We start from the raw sequence: 19,046 nt of genomic DNA, 5'->3' as shown, positions 1-19,046 counted from the left end.
GAGGGTCCCTTAGTAAATGCCTTGGAAATGAAGGGAATTGTTTTTTTAGAATTCATAAAGGGAAGCAATGAGAGACCATGCATGATATGATGAGAAGTAAGATACCTCATGCCACTCTTGTCAACTGTCTTTAATCCTCTTGACATATTTTCCTATGTTTGAGCTGATACACACACAGGTCTCCCATTGATCCTCTCATATTTCCACAAGATCCCATTTCCTTCAGAACAGAACTCTGCTCCTTTTCGATCCTGACTGCTTTTATAAACCGTTCTCTCATTTAATCCTATTTTTGTGCTCATGATGGGCAGGTGATATGCTGATTGTAATAGCTGCTAGGGATGCTCTAATTAAATACTATAAACTATGTGGTTTAACAAGAATACCTTCATTTTAATACAGTTTTGCAGGCTAAAATTAAAAGATGGGGTTGTTTTCTACATTCTCAAGGTCTGCTGCTGTCCATACATTTTATTTTCTTTTCCATACATTTTGAGATTCATCAAAAACATGAAAACTCTAAATCAATTGACTGTTTCAGAATTTATTCTTTTGGAATTTATGGATGATCCAGGAATGCAATTCCTAATTTTCATCTTGTTCATCTTCATGTATCTACTTACCATCCCAGGAAACCTGATGATCATCTCAGCTGGGTCCTCTGACTTCCATCTCCATACACCCATGTTCTTCTTTTTCTTAAGTCTTTCATAGAATGATATCTTTTTAATCATATGCACAATCCCTAAGATGCTAGTGAGCATTCAAACACAGAACCAGAATATCAATTACATAGGATTCTTGTCCCAGTTTTGCTTTGTCTTGCTTTCTGTTGGCATTGAAAAGTGTCTTCTTGCAGTAATGGCTTATGACTCTTATGTGGCCATATGTCATCCCTTGAGATATAGGATCATCATGAAATCACGCCTCTGTCTCATTCTGGTGATGTTTTCTCTATTAGTTAGCATTATTAATAACATAGTGATTTATCCAATGGTGTTACATTTGATATTCTGCACAGAATTTGTAACCCCATACTTTTTCTGTGAACTCACTCAGATTACCAAATTAGCCTGTTCTGATACTCTTATTGATAACATACTGATATATGTTTCATCTTGCATATTTGGTGGTGTTTCTCCTTCTGGAGTAATTTTGTCTAATAGTTACATTGTGTCTTCTGTCCTGAATATGCCATCATCAGAATGAAAATATAAAGCCTTTTCCATAAAAGATTTATCAGAAGGAAAATATAAAGCTGTGGGTCACAACTTTGAGTTGTTTCCTTGTTTAATGGGAGAGGTATGGTGTTTACATTAGCTCCACAGTTACAAATTCATCCAGAAAGTCTGAGCCAGCTTCAGTGATGCATTCCGTGGTTCCTCAAATATTGAACCCATTTATCTACATTTTAAGGAACAGGAATGTGAAGGAAGCCTTGAGGAAATTGTTTGGAAGATTAGTGTTTCCTCTATGATGTTTCATTTCTTTCAGATTAGGGTTTCTAGATTCAAAGCATGAGAATTCCTGGTAGGCTAGAGTTCCGGACTCTTTTTTCAAAATGAGTAATATAATGTCCAGGTGCATTTTAACTTGGCTTGAATTATGACATTGTTTTTTGTCCAGCTCTATGCAGTTTGAAACACTTTGCCTGGTTTTAAATCATGGAATAGTGTTTCTAAACATGGCAATTGTTTTTGATTTGCACACTCAAAAGAAATTTCATTGTTGAAGGTAGACAGGGCCTCTATAAAATTTAAGAAAATCTACTATCATATCTTGATAATAATTTCCACCTGATCACTTGGTTAGATACATGACAATTGAATCCTACAGCTAATCCTACTGTGGATCAGAGGAGCAGATACAGACTGTGTGAAACAATTACTAAAACCTGTCTTTGTCAAACCATATACTTCTGGGGTAATCATGGGATCCATTAAGTTCAGGGTTGTCCTCTGTAAAATAGCCACAATTAGATAATATCTATGTCCAGAGATGATTGTGTTATAATTCAAATTGATTTGTGAGTATACCTTCAAGCTAATAAGAAAAAAAAGCTAACATTAACATACTAAAAAATGGAGTTATCTTTTCTTTCAAAGACTCCAGAAATAAGCAATATTCTAGAACAGAGAGCTGAGCTTCATTCAGGTTTTCATGTTTAATCTCATCCTAGGACTTGTTCTCCTCCATGTCACATGGCGAGCACAATAAACACAGATAAACATGTCCTACCCAGACATGATGACAGACACAGAAACTGGAGGGTCTTTATCTTGGTCTATTATTGTTTAATTTTAATGGATCTTCTAGACTACATCACTGTTAGGGACTGAATGGTGGAATTCAAAATATGTCTATGTCTTTCTCTGTTATCTAGTGTTATCTTATATGACAGACAGGTGAATGGTTTCTCAAAGGGGATTTACAGAGTAGGAGCCACTACTTATTATCTGATTGGGTTACAAATGTAGTCATGTTCCTTTACACAGACAGAAGGAGAGATGAGAATTATATATAAAATTAGTAAGTTTAATCATAGAGGTCAAAATTGGACTGGTGTATCTAGAATTTCATTTGAGTATGTGACCAATTTTATCCTGCAGAACTATCAGTTTCATATGACCATAATGTACTTTTATCACCCACAGAAAAACACATACACAAGTTATTGTAATACTGTAATTTCTTAACATGGATCAAACTTATGAACTCCATGTCTTATTATTCTCATCATTATGCTTCAGAAGAGCCATGATGTTGGATTCATCAGTTATGCATTTATTTTAATATTCTACAATTTCATATTATATATGATGACACTAAATATAAGAAGCATTTCTGATGGTGATGAAATTTGGTAGGTAATTGTCTACTACTGTAAATAAAGCTATTTGGATATTTTAATGACTTTCATGGGAAAGAAAAGCTAGCATTTTTACTCAGGGTGAAATTATTGGATGCAGCAGAGTAGGTTATTGTGTTTCAGTATTTTCACAGTGTATTCTTAAACTCTTGATTCAATTTAACTTCCCATTAGATATTACTTGTACCCCACAATACTCGCTCCCTAAATTTGCATTTTCTTTGTTGGCATAATGGGAATAAAATATCATTTAAGCAATTTCCATGTGTTTTTCTGAGAGGTTGAGGGCCATATTGGTAATATGGAAATGGCCCAGTTTTTACTCTTGTGGTCTATGTATTTATGATATTTCCACTGAGCTAATTATTAATTTAAAAAATAATTCAGTGTCTCACTGGTTCTCTTCCCCCTGATCATTAGTACTGTGCATGTCTTACTCTCCAGTCTGATGCTACTGTGACTGTCTTCTCTAATGATCTGGAAATCCCCCACTCTGTTCACTTGCTCAAGTCATCAAGAAGGCCAATGCTGTCACCCCTATCAATAATTTATGTACACCCGCACACACCCAAATACCCCACACCCACAGTGACTACTGTATGGGGGTGTTTCTTGCTTTGCAATTATTTTTTCTTATATATAAATTATTTCTCCTGTTTTAAAAATTCCATCTGTGCATAAATGTCCTCATTTAAACCTGATTAAAATTCAAAGTTGTTGAATTCCAGTTTTGTTTTTATTCTCATCATTGTGCTTCAAGATCGATTATGATGTTTGGGGGTTATCATTTACTCATCTTCAAAGATCTATCTTTATATAATTTGTGTTCTGACATTAAAATATGGAGCATTTATGATGTTGATGAAATTTGTTATGTATTTTATTTTAATAAAAATAAAACTGTTGGAATATTCTCTTCTATCACTTCTCATAGAAATGGAAGGAGTTTATACTCAGCATGGAGATTATTGTCTCTACAAAATAGATCATCATATTTGGAAATTTACAAAGTGTTTTTCTAAATTGCTGCAATAACTGGCTTTCCCATTTGATATTCCTAATGTCTCACATCATTCCCAAAACCTGTTCATTCATCAAACAAGCTAATTTTTGTAAGATATCATTTAGTTAATTTTCACTTCTCATATTTTAAAATTGTATGTTATTTCACATATGATGACACATTCATCATCCTTAGTTGAGTAAAGTGTTTTTCATATTTAGATTGGCTTGCATAAGTGTTTTTTCTAGTAAATTCATTAATGATTTGTATAACTGGAATAGAAGACTTTAGATTACCTATATCTTTAAAGCTCATTTGGGTGTGTGTTTCCCTTTGTGTGTACTTCTAGAATTTAATTAATGTCCACAGTGTTTAGTTTATTTTTTTCTTGTTTTATCTTTTATTGATATACACAAAACTGTACAAACTAATGGATTTCATTTCAACATTTCTATATATGAATATAGACTAGTTCATACCCTCTATTGCTTTTTCTTTACTTCACTCTTCCTTCAACCTTCTCACCCTCACCCCATTAGTCTTTTTAGTATCATGTTTTTGGCTTTTTGTTTTGTTTTGTCTTCCCCCACCTTCGACAAAAGTAAAAAACGTGATTTTTATCTTTGTGGTACTGCTTTATGTCATTTTACACAATGATCTCCAGTTCAATCCATTCTCCTGTAAGTCATAATTTCATCCTTATAAGTGGCTGTCTAAAACTCCATTGTGTAGATATAAATCATGTCTATCAATTCATCCATTGATTGACAAGTAGGATGATTCCATATTTTGGTGGCTGTGAGTCACGCCACAATAAACATGGTAATACAGGTTTCTTTGTAGTAAGCTTAAACATACATATTTTTTGAGGAACCTCCATGGTGATTTTCAGAGTGACTGGACTAATTTACTATCCTACCAGCAATGAACAAAAATATAACGTTTGTTGTTTTTTTATGATAGTCATTATAACTTGACTCTCAATATAGTTTAGATTTTGGATTTCCCTAAATGATAAATATGTTGAAAATTCATCCAGATTCAGAAAAATGAAGAAAAGAAGCTTCTGAATCACATTTCTTTTCATTGGCATGAAGTAGCCAACAGTGCTTAGGACCATATGATCATCCAATAATATTTTCCAAATTAATGCTACCCTTTTCTAAGCTTAAATTTAGTTTCGTTTTTAAAGCAGGGAGAGTCAGTGTCAAAATCAGAAGGAAAAATTGATGCCTAAGAAGGAAAAGATGCCAAAACTCATAAGTCATTTGTATTTATTCACTTGTAAATACATTGAGTTTGATTGATTAGCAGTTAGCCCTAAGAGTTCTTGTCTGTAGTTCCCCAGTGTGTACACTGCCATTTATCTTTTGAGCTTGGAAATGCCGTTAATACCCACTTTGGGTGCATCTTAGTTAATATAGTGGGTGGACAGTTAAAGCTCTGGTCAGTTACTGTGCCTGAAAAGGAGATGATGCTTTTCCTATGCAGAAGCAACAATTCCAGTGGCCTGGGATGTTCTGGGTTTGAGGCCATGATGATTCAATGCAATGGTTCTGGTGAGGGTGAGGCAACTCAGGACATGCGGATGTAGCACAAGGAGTTTGGAGAAGCATATGTGCATGGCTAGTGCATCAGGGAGCACTCTGCTATATATGCCTAGTCCTATGGCCCTACTTGGGTCTGGTCAATTCCCTGTATTGGTGACACATTTTAACAGGGAGCAACTTCTGTTACGCAGTGAGGTTTATTGTATATTGTCTAGCTCATTGGTCTGGTGCTCTGTTTAAAACATGGTATGTGGCTAGCTCTTCCCATATAAATATGCATGGTAGTAGGTCTAGGGATGAAGCAGGTTACTGAGCACTCCATGGAGTTTTCCCACTTCTACAGTTGACCCTGTACCTATGTCCAACCCTGGGTGGGGTCTCAGGTGCCAGTTAGCACCAGGTCACCTGCATTTAGGCTTACTGTGTATCTCCTAGCCTGCTAGGCTGGCACTCAGTTTGCAAAGTGTTGAACAGAGTATGTGTGTCTTTCATCATACAAATACACTGGAGTGTCCAGAGATTAACTGAGCCACGTAACACTCATAAGAATTTCCCTGACAATGTAGCTGCCATTGAGCTGGGAGTACCCAGGGTCTGTAGGCTCTCTGAGCTATACCTAAGTAATGTTTTCCCATTTTTATTAGGTCTAAAGTTCAATATTTTTCTATTCTTTACTGGTATCCTGTGCCTTTCTAAATTAACCACCTTTGTTTGGAGCCACATACTTGAGATTTTACTTTTGGTATTTGGGATACAAGTGTTTGATGACTATTTCTAACATGCCATCTGTCGTCTTTGATTTCTTTACTGTTTTCCTCAACACTCATTTCATTACAAATATGCTGCACTCATTTTATTATGATTATTCATTTTGGTGATCATCTGTGCTATTGTGCGACTGTTTTTCTTTGCAATGGTCATACTGAAATGTAATTGGGATTCTAATAGTATTAAGAGGTGGGTGTTTAAGAGGTAATTTAGTCATAAGGTCTCTGTCCTCATGAATGAATTAATTCTGACATAAATGAGAATTAAGAAACGAGTTTGCTCCCTTCTCTTTTTCTAGCATGTGAAAAGGATTATTCTCCTGGTCTGGGAGATGCTGTCTTCAGTGAACCACCATCAAAATGGAGGCCATTCTATTAGACATCAACCCTCCTGTCATTTTTTTTATTATTTTGTTTATTCACATGTTCATACATTATTTAGGTCATTTCTTCCCCCTAATCCCGTCTCCCACCCTCTGCCCCCTCCCCCCTCAGTTCCAGGCAGGTCCTTTATCACTAGTTTTGTTGCCTAATAAGGAAGACAAAGTGTTTTTGGGGAGAAGTTTTTTTTTTTGTCATTTCTTTTTTGGTGCTGGGATCGAACCCAGGGCCTCACGCATGCTAGACAAGCACTGTACCACCGAGCTACATCCCAGGCCAGACAAAGTGTTTTAACTAGTTGAGATGAAGATAGCTATACATAAATATTCCTACCTTTGCTTTCGTGTACACATGTTATGACCCATGTTGATTCATCTCTAATTGATCTTTACCCTGGTTACTGATCCCTTCTTATGATAACCTCTGTGGCTTTAAAGTTTCTGTATTAGTTCCTCTGGAGTGGGGACATCAAACACTTTCATGTTTTGGGTTTTCTATCTTTTTCTATATTACCAAAATGTGCTCTCCCGTTACCATGTGATCCACGTTCAACCACTTTGCTGCATTTGTCCTATATCTAAAGTCGGCATATGAGGGAGAACATATGACTTTGGGTCTTCTGAGCTTGGCTGACCTCACTCAGAATGATGTTCTCTTGTTCCATCCATTTACCTGCAAATGATACGATTTCATTCTTCTTCATGGCTGAGTAAAATAACATTGCGTACAAGTACCACATTTTCTTGACCCATTTATCAATGGTGGGGCATCTTGGTTGTTTCCATAATTTGGCTATTGTGAATAGTGCCAAAATAAACATGGGTGTTCAGGTGCCTCTGGAATAATCTGTGTTGAATTTCTTTGGGTATATCCCCAAGAGTGGGATTACTGGATCATATGGCAGGTCTATGTTTAGATTTTTAAGGAGTCTCCAATTTTTTTCCCATAGTGGTTGTACCAGCTTGCATTCCCACCAGCAGTGGATTAAGGTTCTTTTTTCTCCACATCCTTGCCAACACATGTTGTTGGTGGTCTTTTTGATGATGGCTATTCTAACAGGGGTGAGGTGGAATCTTAATGTGGTTTTGATTTGCATTTCCTTTATGGCTAAAGATGGTGAATATTTTTTCATGTGATTTTTGCCATTTGAATTTCTTCTTTTGAGAAAGTTCTATTAAGTTCAGTTACCCATTTTTAATTGGTTCATTGATTTTAGGAGAATTTAGTTTCTTAAGTTTCCTGTATATTCTGGTTATCAGTCCTTTGTCTGATGTATAGCTGGCAAATATTTTCTCCCACTCTGTGGGTGGACTTTTCAGTTTAGAGACCATTTCTTTTGTTGTGCAGAAGTTTTTAATTTTATTAAGTCCCACTTGTCCATTCTTTCTCTTAGTTGTTGGGCTGCTGGGGTTCTATTGAAGAAGTCTTTGCCTATACCTATTAGTTTCAGAGTGGTTCCTGCTCCTTCCTTTAGTAACTTCAGAGATTCAGGTCTGATATTTAGGTCCTTGATCCATTTTGAGTTGATACTAGTACAGGATGATACACATAGATCTAGTTTCAGTTTCTTGCAGTTGGATAACCACTTTTCCCAGCAACATTTGTTGAAGAGGCTGTCTTTTCTCCACCATATGTTTTTGGCACCTTTGTCAAAAATGAGGTGGGTATAGTTGTGTGGATTCATATTTGGATCTTCTATTGTGTTCCACTGGTCTTTATATCTGTGTTTATGCCAGTACCATGCTGTTTTCATTGCTATTGCTTTGTAGTATAGTTTGAAGTCAGTTATTTTGATACCTCTAGCATTGCTTTTTTTTTGCTGAGTATTGCCTCGACTATTCGTTGTCTCTTGTGTTTCCAAATGAACTGTAAGAGTACATTTTTCAACCTCTGTGATGAAAGTCACTGGGGTTTTGATGGGAATTGCATGAAACATGTAGATTGCTTTTGGTAGTATAGCCATTTTTACTATGTTGATTCTATCAATCCATGAGCACGGGAGATCCTTCAACCTTCTGTAATCTTCCTTGATCTCTTTCTTCAGGAGTTTGTAGTTCTTCTGGTAGAGGTCATTCACATCTTTTCTTAAGTTTCCTTCTAGGTATTTGATTTGTTTTGAGGCTATTGTAAATGGAATTTTTTCCATATATTCTTTCTCAATTTATTTTTTGTTGCTGCATAGAAAAACTAATGATTTTTGTAAGCTGATTTTGTATCCTGCCACCTTGCTGTGGCTGTTTATAGTATCTAGGAGATTTTGGGTAGAGTTTTTTAGATCTTTAAGATGTAGGATCATGTTGTCTGCAAGTAAGGACATTTTGACAATTTCCTTTTCTATTTGTATTCCTTTTGTTTCTTCTTCTTACCTAATTGCTCTGTCTAGGAATTCCAGTACTATGTTTAATAGGAGTAGGGAAAGTGGGCACCCTTGTCTCATTCCTCTTTATGGGGAAATGGTTTCAGTGTTTTTCCATTCAGTATGGTGTTGGCTATAGTTTTGTCATAGATAGCCTTTATGATGTTGAGGTACATTCCTTCTATTCCTAATTATCTTAAAGCTTTTTATCCTGAAGTGGTGTTGGATCTTATCAAAGGCTTTACTGCATCTATTGAGATGATCAAGTTGTTTTTGACTTTGCTTCTATTAATGTGCTGTATTACATTTATACATTTACATATGTTGAACCACCCTTGCCTCCCTGCATTGAAGCCATTTGGCTTTGGGTGTTGCTCCCCGGTTCAGGAGATGAGCTTTGTGGATCACTACTTGCCATATTTCAGGCAGTGGCTTATCACCTACCTACTGTCAGCCTTCCTGCCTTTCCTATTTATTGAGGGTTTGCATGGAGATTAGCTCTTTGCCCTTCTTGCCTTCTTGCACTTTCAGTGGTTCTGCTTCATCTGCTGTGTGCTAGTTTTCAGTTCCTTGTTTATTCTTCAGGTTTTTTTGCAGGGGTATTGTCAGTCTGCCCAAGGGGCTGTGCTAGATTTTTCTGGTGGGTGGCAAGGGGAATACCGAGTGCTGCTTGGTGCTCACCTGTTTGGTCTGTCAAATGTCTCCCAAGCAGGTTTGGAGTTGGTGGCTGGGGGTGGCGGCACCCCTCCTGTTTTCTCAGTGTGACGTGACTTGGAGACGCTTTCTACTGGCTAGGGGTTCAGGGTGTCAAAGTTTTGATTCTCCTTGGTAGTTTATTTCCACCAAGTGTGGCTCCAGTGTCTCTTCAAAATTTTTGATTCATGGAGCTCATGCTGTCTACTACTGTACCCTAGTCGCTATCTTGGATCCTCTCTATTACTTTTTATTTAATTGTTAATATTGAAAAATTAAAAAATTTTGCACCTGGTTTATCATATAAATATATTCATCCCTTTCCTTTATATTCTCATTGTGGCAATAGTTGATGCTCACAATTTTTGTTCTACACTTAGCTGTCAGGTTTTTTTTTGAATTGCTCATTATTGCTACCTGCTTTTTCTCCTCTGAATGGCAATGAAACAAATACACAGCCTAACAAATCCTAAATTTCATAATGCAATTATAAACATTGGAAGAAAAAAGGCAACATGACTCTTCCAAAATCTCAGAAAACCTCAAAAATCAATTTCAAATGTACTGAGGAAACTGAAATTTCAAAGTGTTAAAAAGTTTATTCTAAAAATTATCAGTGACCACAAAGAAGATCCAAGCAAACAGATAAATGAAGTAAGGAACCCACTTTGGACAAAAAAGTTAAGAATGTCAATGATCAATGAGAAATTCAGTAAAACTTACTAAAACTTCAGGTAAAACTTCAGAAATATTGAAAGTGAAAAGCTCAGGAAATCAAATAGAAATATAGTAGAAACCATAATCAGTAGACAAGATCAAGCAGAAAACAGAATAACTGGGATGCAGATAAGATACAGAAAATACTACACTAAGTTATAAAAACAAAAGATAAACAAATATAACCACAAACTTCAAGAGTTCTGGGACATGAACAAGAGACCAAACCTAAGAGGACACTGTATAGAACAAGGAGATGACATATAAGGAAATGTCATAGGGAAACTATTCAATGAAATTATAGAAGAAAATTTTCCAAATACTTGGAAAGTTACAGATATTTAAGTAGAGGAGGCATTTAGAACCTCAAATTTCTATGAACAGAGAAGAACTCTCACATCATATTATAGTCAAAACAGCTAGAGCTATATAGAACAAAAGAATGATATTGAATATTGCTAGAGAAAAAAATTCATGTACAAATACAAGCACACAAGAATTACTTTGGAACTCTCAGCAGAGCCCTTAAAATCCAGCATATTTCAATCACAGAAAGTAAGTAGCTCCCAAAGAAAATTGACAGAGAAATAAAGACCTTCCAAAATAACCATCAGGGAAAGGAATTAATGAACACTAATCTAGCAATGCAGATGATATTTAAATGAATAGTACACACAAAAAGAGAATTCAGTGAGCAACAAATTGCATGAAAGGAAGAGAAAAACACATGAGAATTAGGAAAGCAGCAAATATGTTCAACATAAAATCAGCAAAATCTTAAGATGAACAAGATCAAAAGAAAAAATAAACAGAATTTTAAAGATAGAGTAACCAGGATCAATTAAAGTCCTGTGCCTTGCCTTGTAGGGGAAAACTTCTAGGCACTTTTCCAAAGGTCCAGAGAGACCGGTGGACAAGCTTCTGGTCTGGAATTTCCCAGATAAACCAACACAGGATGAAAGCCTCAGGACCAAGGAGTCAACCAAACTGAGGGTTCCTCATGGTAGACATCAATGACAATTTGGGGGTGGCTTTTGCACTCCAAAATCAATAGGCCTACTACTGGTAAACATTCTCCTGAATTCAGCCCAACATGAAAGGCAGGTCAGGGCTCAGCCTGTGAAGAGTCTCCTCTGCTTTCACTTATTATGAATTCAAAATTAAAAACAAACTCAACTGAAGAAAAATGCTACCACCCCAATGGAAACTGAGAAAACAAAACAAGGCATGTAAACTCAAGTTTTTTTGCTCTGTAGGACAGAAACATTGACTGATGTTTAATTTATTTATGCCATTTCTTCTTAAAGTTGTTTTTGATATTGTTGGTTTTGTTGCTTGTTCTCTTTTTTCTTCTGCCATTTTGTCTTTTACTTTAATTAATGTAACCTGCTCTCTCTTACCATTATTTTCATATTTTTCTATACCTTCATACTATAAGCATTTCCTCTCTTCCAATTTTGCTTCTATCCTTTTTGTTTTTCTATCTTTTCTTCCTTTAATACTTAATTATTAATATCTCTTGATCTAATAATTCAAAACACCTAGTGTTTCCTAAAAGCGTTCATGTTCCTTTCATTTCCAACATTTTTGAAGATGTAGCTGATGCTTTCAATTCTCCTATACTACATTTAAATACTTGATATATTTTTAATGTGTTGGCTTTGATATTACTGCTGGTTTTATGTACATGAGTACAGATTGTAAACCTAGAGAAAACTCTCCATTAAGAAGACACCAACAAAATAAACAAGTAAATAAAATAAAATAGACCTCCTTCCCAACTAATGCACACGTTGCAATACAGAAACACAAGAAATATGAAAAACTAGGACTATTTGACTACTCCAAATCTCATATGCCCACATTTACTGAATTGAAATTATTGAAATGCCAGATGAAGGGCTCAAAAGACCTCAAAGAAGATTCAAGAAACAGATGAAGTAAGAAAGTGAATTCAAACCCTGTATTAGAAAAGCTGTTGAAACTATTGCAGGGGAGAGGAGATAAAGCAGAATGATGGAGTGGGTGAATTCCCTTGTGAAGTATTGTGAGAACTTTTGTAAATGTCACAACAATAATATGATAATAAAAATGTAAAAATAATAAAGTGGAAACCATTTTAAACAAAAGAAAGTCAACAATCTGAATAAGAAAATCAACAGGAAGTTTGATATTCTTTTTTTTTGGCAGTACTGGGGTTTGAACTCAGGGCCTTTTCCTTGCTAGGCCGGCACTCTACCACTTGAGCCACTCTGCTAGGCACTGAAGATTGATATTTAAAAAAAAAACCCTGAAAATGTTGGAAATTAATAGCTCAATAAAACAAAAACTAAAGTGGAAATCATGATCAATAGGAAGACTACACAGAAAAATATCAATGATTGAAGGTAAGATTGAGGAAATATTACTACATTGCCATAATAATTTTAAAAATTAAGCAGGCATGAAAATAAATTTCAAGAACTGTAGGACAGGTTCTAGTCTGAGAATCTATGTAGAAAAAGATGATGATATACAAACTAAAGGCACAAGAAACTTATTAAATAATAATAATGATTCCCTCAGCTCTCTGTTAACTGCAATCCTTCTTCTGCAGCTGCCTGGATTGAAAGGGAAATAAATAAATAGGTGCACAGTCCTCCTTGCATCACTACTTTCTTTACACATCTGCAAAGTAAAGACATGGGAGTATGAAGAATTCTATGAGGCAAAACCCAGATCTCTAGTGTAAGAAGTGACTACCAGCACAGAGCCTAGCATGAGTGGGAAGCAAGTTTGAAATCAGCAGTTTCAGTTTTTCAGGAATCATTTGAAGGTATCCGTGCATGACATGTGAGGTGCCCATGGACAATGCAATGTGAACGTCCCCATGGGTTGAATGGGGTGTTGATCCAGAATTATACAAGTGGTGATTAAGCTAGGAGAGAAATAGGTAGGAAGGAGTTCCTGATAACCAGGATCATGAGGTGAGCTTACAATCAGTATTTACTGTATACATGCTGTGCTGGGGTTCTGGCTCAGAGTCCTAGAGATGCAGGGTGTGTGCTCTCTCATTGACTAAAAGCCCTAAACCAGAAAACACCCCATGTCCTAACTTGTTCAGATTCTTTTAAATGCTCCAGGTGTGTAAAAAGGCCAAAATATGTCTCAACAGCAAAGAAATATCAACTTTTTATCTTACTTCCTTGCTTTTCTCCTTTTCTTTGCCCTTTCTTTGACAGGCATTATTGTTGTGTGCTTATTTTTCTTCCTGTTTTCCCTATCTCTGTGATATTTTACAATGTTTTCTTTTATGATTATTTCTAATACCTTCATAACATATGCGTTGTCACTCTTTCATATCTTCTCTCTTCACTTTTTGTTCCTCCTTTCCTCCATTTCTTATTAACACCCATACTTTAAAATGTTTTCAACTCCTATATTTATTCTATAATTAGTCTAATTCTTTCTTCTTGTTTTTTTTAAATTACCATATCATTGTCATACAGGAGGTATATTGTGACATTTGCAAAAGTATTTACATCATATCATTGTTGAATTCACCTCGTCCATCATTCTACTTTATTCCTCCCTCTTCCCTTTCTGGAACTGTTTCATCATGTCTCATTTTTCTAGTTTTAGACATGAGTATACAGCATTTCTACTGCATTCACCCTTCTATACCCTTTCCTTCTATCCTTCCCCTTCTCATTGGTGTGGACCTGTTCTCATTTTCAAAAAAACCACTTTTGCTTGTTTCAGATAGTTATACAGGTAGTTTCATTGTAGCATTTCCATGTGTGTATGTATTATAACCTGAATTGGTCAGTCCCCTCTATTTTGCTCCTTTTTACCCTAGTTCTTTTCTGTATTACCTCATTGAGAGAGCAGTTAATATTTACAGTTGGTTTATTTCTGAATTAATTTCATGATAGCTCTCTGCTTTCTCTACTCTGAGTGGTAGTGAACAAGATATCCACATAACACATTCACACATCATAGTGTAGAAACACAATTAACATTGAAAGATATATTGCATAATAAGTTAGGTGGGCATACATGAAACTACTGAAGATCATAATTATAAAATGTTTTAAAAGAAGTGGTAGTATGGATTATTAAATGGTAGTAATTATGTAACCAAATATTTTGAGGGTAGCATCCATCAATATTCTAAAATAGCCTTTTTGTGATTGTGTACTTGAGTTAACACAACTATTTGAAATGACCAATTATAATCTCATCTCATAGAACCCTAATAAGAAATAAATTATATAAAATTATTATAAAATAATTGGTGTAGAGGAAGGCATTTATAAAATTTTTCAGCAGGATGTATCAATCTAAAAATCTATATTTTTGCAATGAGCTAGTAACAAAAAGAATAATTTTCTGTGCAAAATATATTTAGAACTTGCATGTCAAAAATTTTGGAGAAATATTCTGACTGTTCAACATTTTACAAAATATTATGTAATGTTTATATTTATAGTATTTATAATGACTTTCTAAGCCATATTTCACAGATAAAAACCAAATTTCTTGGTATCTTTAATTATAGAGTCAAAGCTTTGTTTATAACTATGAAGGAACAATGAAATTTAATAGACAATAAATGTCATTTATGCAAGATCCTTGAAATGGAGGTGGGCAGAGAAACTAGGCATAACTGAATGATGGAAACATGCCTCAGGGGTCAAGCAATCAGTCACCCCAAATTCATCACTTCTGTGGAGTTTGTCTTTTAAGGATATGTTCTTCTGGGATCAGAATCATAGTGACAGAGTGAATCTAATGTGGACCTTTAGATATTGTGCCTCCTCAGATGCAGACACTCTAGGAGTTGACCTGTTACCATATTACTCAAAAACCCTGCCACAGTCAGCAAACAACTTAGCCTATTCCTAGGGATGATCTTTCTTGACCAGGAACCAATGACTCAGTACCTTGGTAAATTAGGAAGGTACATCTTCCACTTGGATAAACAGGTGAGACGTTGAGTGTTAGTCAATTTGAAACCAACAAGGTAAATAAAGTCCTTTAGGTAAGTCTTTGAAGATGAAGTGAGGTGTGATATCTAATTTCTTAATGATTTAATTCATCTAAATTCCTATATGCTTCATTATAGATCCACACCTAAAGAATACTAGTTTCATTCATTCTTCTACTCTTTACCCCATGTCCTCTATTATGCTGTTGTTATTCTTTAAAGGAGTTGTATTTCTCTGCCTTCTTTTTCTCTGCATATTTCTATTTTGTGCTTTGCTAGTATGTTGTTTATTACCTTTTGGGGGTTTTAATCACTTGTTAAGTTTCCCCGGACTTAATTTCTATGCTATGACTAGCTTAGTTGTTAGCTGGGTTGTCAAAAAATTTCTGTTCACTGACCTGGAGGTATAATTTAGGAATAACCAATTCACAAATTCAATGCCAAAAGCAGTTACATACATAATATATTACTACCTCCTTGGTGATATTATCTATTAACAGTGGGTATTAGGAAATAACAGTGGTTTGGATAGAGATTGATACTTATGCAAATTTAGAAAATGTGCTACAAGAAGGGTCAGGATGAAGGGATGGGGCAAGAAGGAGAAGAGGTCTGAAGGTGTGTGGACTATAGGGAATGACACTCTAATGTGTGTAAATGTATAGTTAAGTCATTTGGGGGATAGGGTGGTATTGTCTGGGATTGCAGATAGGTAAGAATGATGGGGGTAATGTGTAAAGTTGGTAAAAACAGTTATTCACTGAATGGTCAGTGTGGAGGAGGTAGCAGTAGTGGGGGGAAATGGAAGGAAAAGAAAGGAAGAGAGAAAACAAAAAAAGAAGAAAAATTGGGGGTAGAGAAAAGAAAGTGGAGCAAGAGAGGGCTAATAAAATTGATATTTGCACAGAATGGAAGAGGGATATAGGGAACAATAAAATGACAAACAAAAATAAAAAGGCAAAAATAAGAATACTCTATAAAAATGAATTCAATGAATGTTCTGAACTCTTTGCTCTGACTTCAAATTCAGGTCCTGACACTGTTGACAGGGGCTTTCTCAGTATCTCTGTCCATTCTTAAGGTTGATATGCTGGGCTGTGTGGCAATGGATGTTGCTCCTCTCTCTTAGACAGCTTTGGAGGAAATTGGCTTATAGTGTGTGAGCCTAAGTAATAGGCTTGGTGGGATGGGCCATCTGCTGCAGGCTGGTTTTCTGTAGTGTTCCCATGAGGAGCTGGTTTATGAACAGTCTGGTGACTGCTCCCTTCTGCCCACAGGGCAACCTTGGGAGCTAGAATTGTGCTTTTTGGTAGATCAGTTTTCAGTTCACTACCTGATTCTCCAAAGTATTTGCATGTGGTGTTGTTTTTACAGACTGAGCCTGGGCAGGACACCTCACACAGGCTAGTTCTACCAGTGTTCAACCCCACACCCACCAGTCAGAGGTGAAATATTCCCTCCATAATTTTGGCTACCAGTTTTATCCACCAGCATGCAATCTGCCCAGTACTGGGCAGGACTATGTTGTTTCCTCGAGAACAGGTGCTGTGTTGCCCTCACCTGACAAGGTTGCAGATTCACTTGGGTGTAATCATGTCAGCTCCAGACTGCACTAGCAGGCAGGAATCTGAGGTCATGTGTCCACATATTCTGGCAGGTCCAGAACGTCCCAGATAATTGCAAGAAACATTGTGGAGTTCTCTGTGTTGCATTTTTGATTTACCAAAACAGGAGAAAAGAAGCATTTTAAAAAGGGGAAAACAGCTTTCTAGCAGGCAGACCAACTGGTACTGCTGGTCTCAGCACCGAGGCTTCCTTGGTTGTTATATGGTATAAAAGGTCATTTTAAGAGTTGGTCATTGAACATTATGTGTACCCTATGTATTGGCAGTATCTTAGTTGGCAAAATCATCTGGATTACCCAACTCTTGCTATAATGATTCTGATGATTATGCTGTTGTTATTCTTTTTAGGAGATGTATTTCCCTGCTTTCTTTTTCTCCCCATGTTTCTATTTTGTGATTTGCTCATATGCTGTTTATTACTTTGTTGGTGGTTTTAGTCACCTGTTAAGTTTCCCTTGACTTATTACTTAATTTCTATGCTCATTAGTTTAGTGCTTAGCTAGGTTGTTGTAAAATTTCTGTTCACTGACCTGGAGGTATAATTTAGGAATAACCAATTCACAATTCAATGCCCATTTATATAATATATTACTAACCCTGTGGTGATATTATCTATTAACAGTGGGTATTGGGGAGATGGCAGTGGTTTGAATATAGATAGAAACTTATGTAATTTAAAAAATTGTGCTAGAAGAAGGGGCAAGGAGAAGGAATGGGGCAAGGGGGAGAAGAGGTGTGAAGGTGTGTGGTCTATAGGGTAATGCTGCTCTAATGTGTGTTAAGGTATTGTTCAGTCATTTGGGGCTAGGGTGCTATTGTCAGGGATTGCAGATGGATAAGAAAGATGAGGTTATGTGCAAAGTTGGTACTATAAATTATTCAGTGAATGGTCAGTGTGGAGGAGGTAGGGACAGTGGGGGAAAAAGGAAGGAGAAGGAAGAGAGAAATCAAAAAAGGAGAAGAAAAATTGGGGCTAGCGAAAGGAAAGTGGAGCAAGAATTGGTATTTGTACAAAATGGAAGAGGGAGCTAGGTAACAATAAAATGACACACATAAGATGAAAAGATAAAAATTAAAATACTTAATAAAAATTCAATTCAATGGATGTTCTGAACTCTTTGCTCTGACTTCAAATTCAGGTCCTGACACTGTTGACAGGGGCTTTCTCAGTATCTCTGTCCATTCTTAAGGTTGATATGCTGGGCTGTGTGGCAATGGATGTTGCTCCTCTCTCTTAGACAACTTTGGAGGAAATTGGCTTATAGTGTGTGAGCCTAAGTAATAGGCTTGGTGGGATGGGCCATCTGCTGCAGGCTGGTTTTCTGTAGTGTTCCCATGAGAAGCTGGTTTATGAACAGTCTGGTGACTGCTCCCTTCTGCCCACAGGGCAACCTTGGGAGCTAGAATTGTGCTTTTTGGTAGATCAGTTTTCAGTTCACTACCTGATTCTCCAAAGCATTTGCATGTGGTTTTGTTTTTACAGACTGAGCCTGGTCATGCAACCCGAACACAGGCTAGTCCTACTCAGTGTTCCATTTCACATGTACCAGACAGAGGTGAAATCTTCCCTCCATATCTTTGGCCACCAATTTTTCCACTGGCATGCAGTCTGCCCACCACTGGACAGAACTATTTGGTCTCCTTGAGAGCAGATGCTGTGTTGCTCTCACCTGACAGGACTGCAGATTCACTTGGGTGGAATCATGTCAGCTCCAGACTGCACTAGCAGGCAGGAATCTGAGGTCCTGTGTTCACATATAGTGGCAGGTCCAGAAATTACCAGATGCTTGCCAGAATCATTCTCCCGTTTTCTGAGTTGCATTTTTGCTTTACCAAAACAGGGGAAAAGAAGCGTTAAAAAAGGAAAAACAACTTTCTGGCAGGCAGACTAACTGGTGCTGCTGGTCCCAGGACTGAGGCTTCCCTGGTTGTTATATCTTATAAAAAGCCATTTTAAGGGTTGGTCATTGAACATTATTTTCACCCTATGTATTGGAAGTATTTAAGTTGCTAAAATCATCTAGATTACCTAGCCCTTGCTATAATGAATCTGAAGTATTTTTCTGAAATCCTGGATCACAGTGTCTCAGGGTCCCTCACCTATCTGACATGTTGG

At 36.5% G+C, this 19,046-nt stretch overlaps 1 pseudogene; it reads left to right on the top strand.

Annotated features, from left to right (window-relative positions):
- The first annotated feature begins 498 nt into the window (after nt 1-498).
- On the top strand, nt 499-1,477 carry LOC109677566 (olfactory receptor 7G2-like; annotated as a pseudogene).
- Nucleotides 1,478-19,046: the final 17,569 nt, after the last annotated feature.

Source organism: Castor canadensis, chromosome 15 (assembly GCF_047511655.1).
Source record: "Castor canadensis chromosome 15, mCasCan1.hap1v2, whole genome shotgun sequence".
NCBI lineage: Eukaryota > Metazoa > Chordata > Mammalia > Rodentia > Castoridae > Castor > Castor canadensis.
Note: the sequence above shows the minus strand (reverse complement) of the source record. Positions and strands in the feature narration are given on the sequence as shown.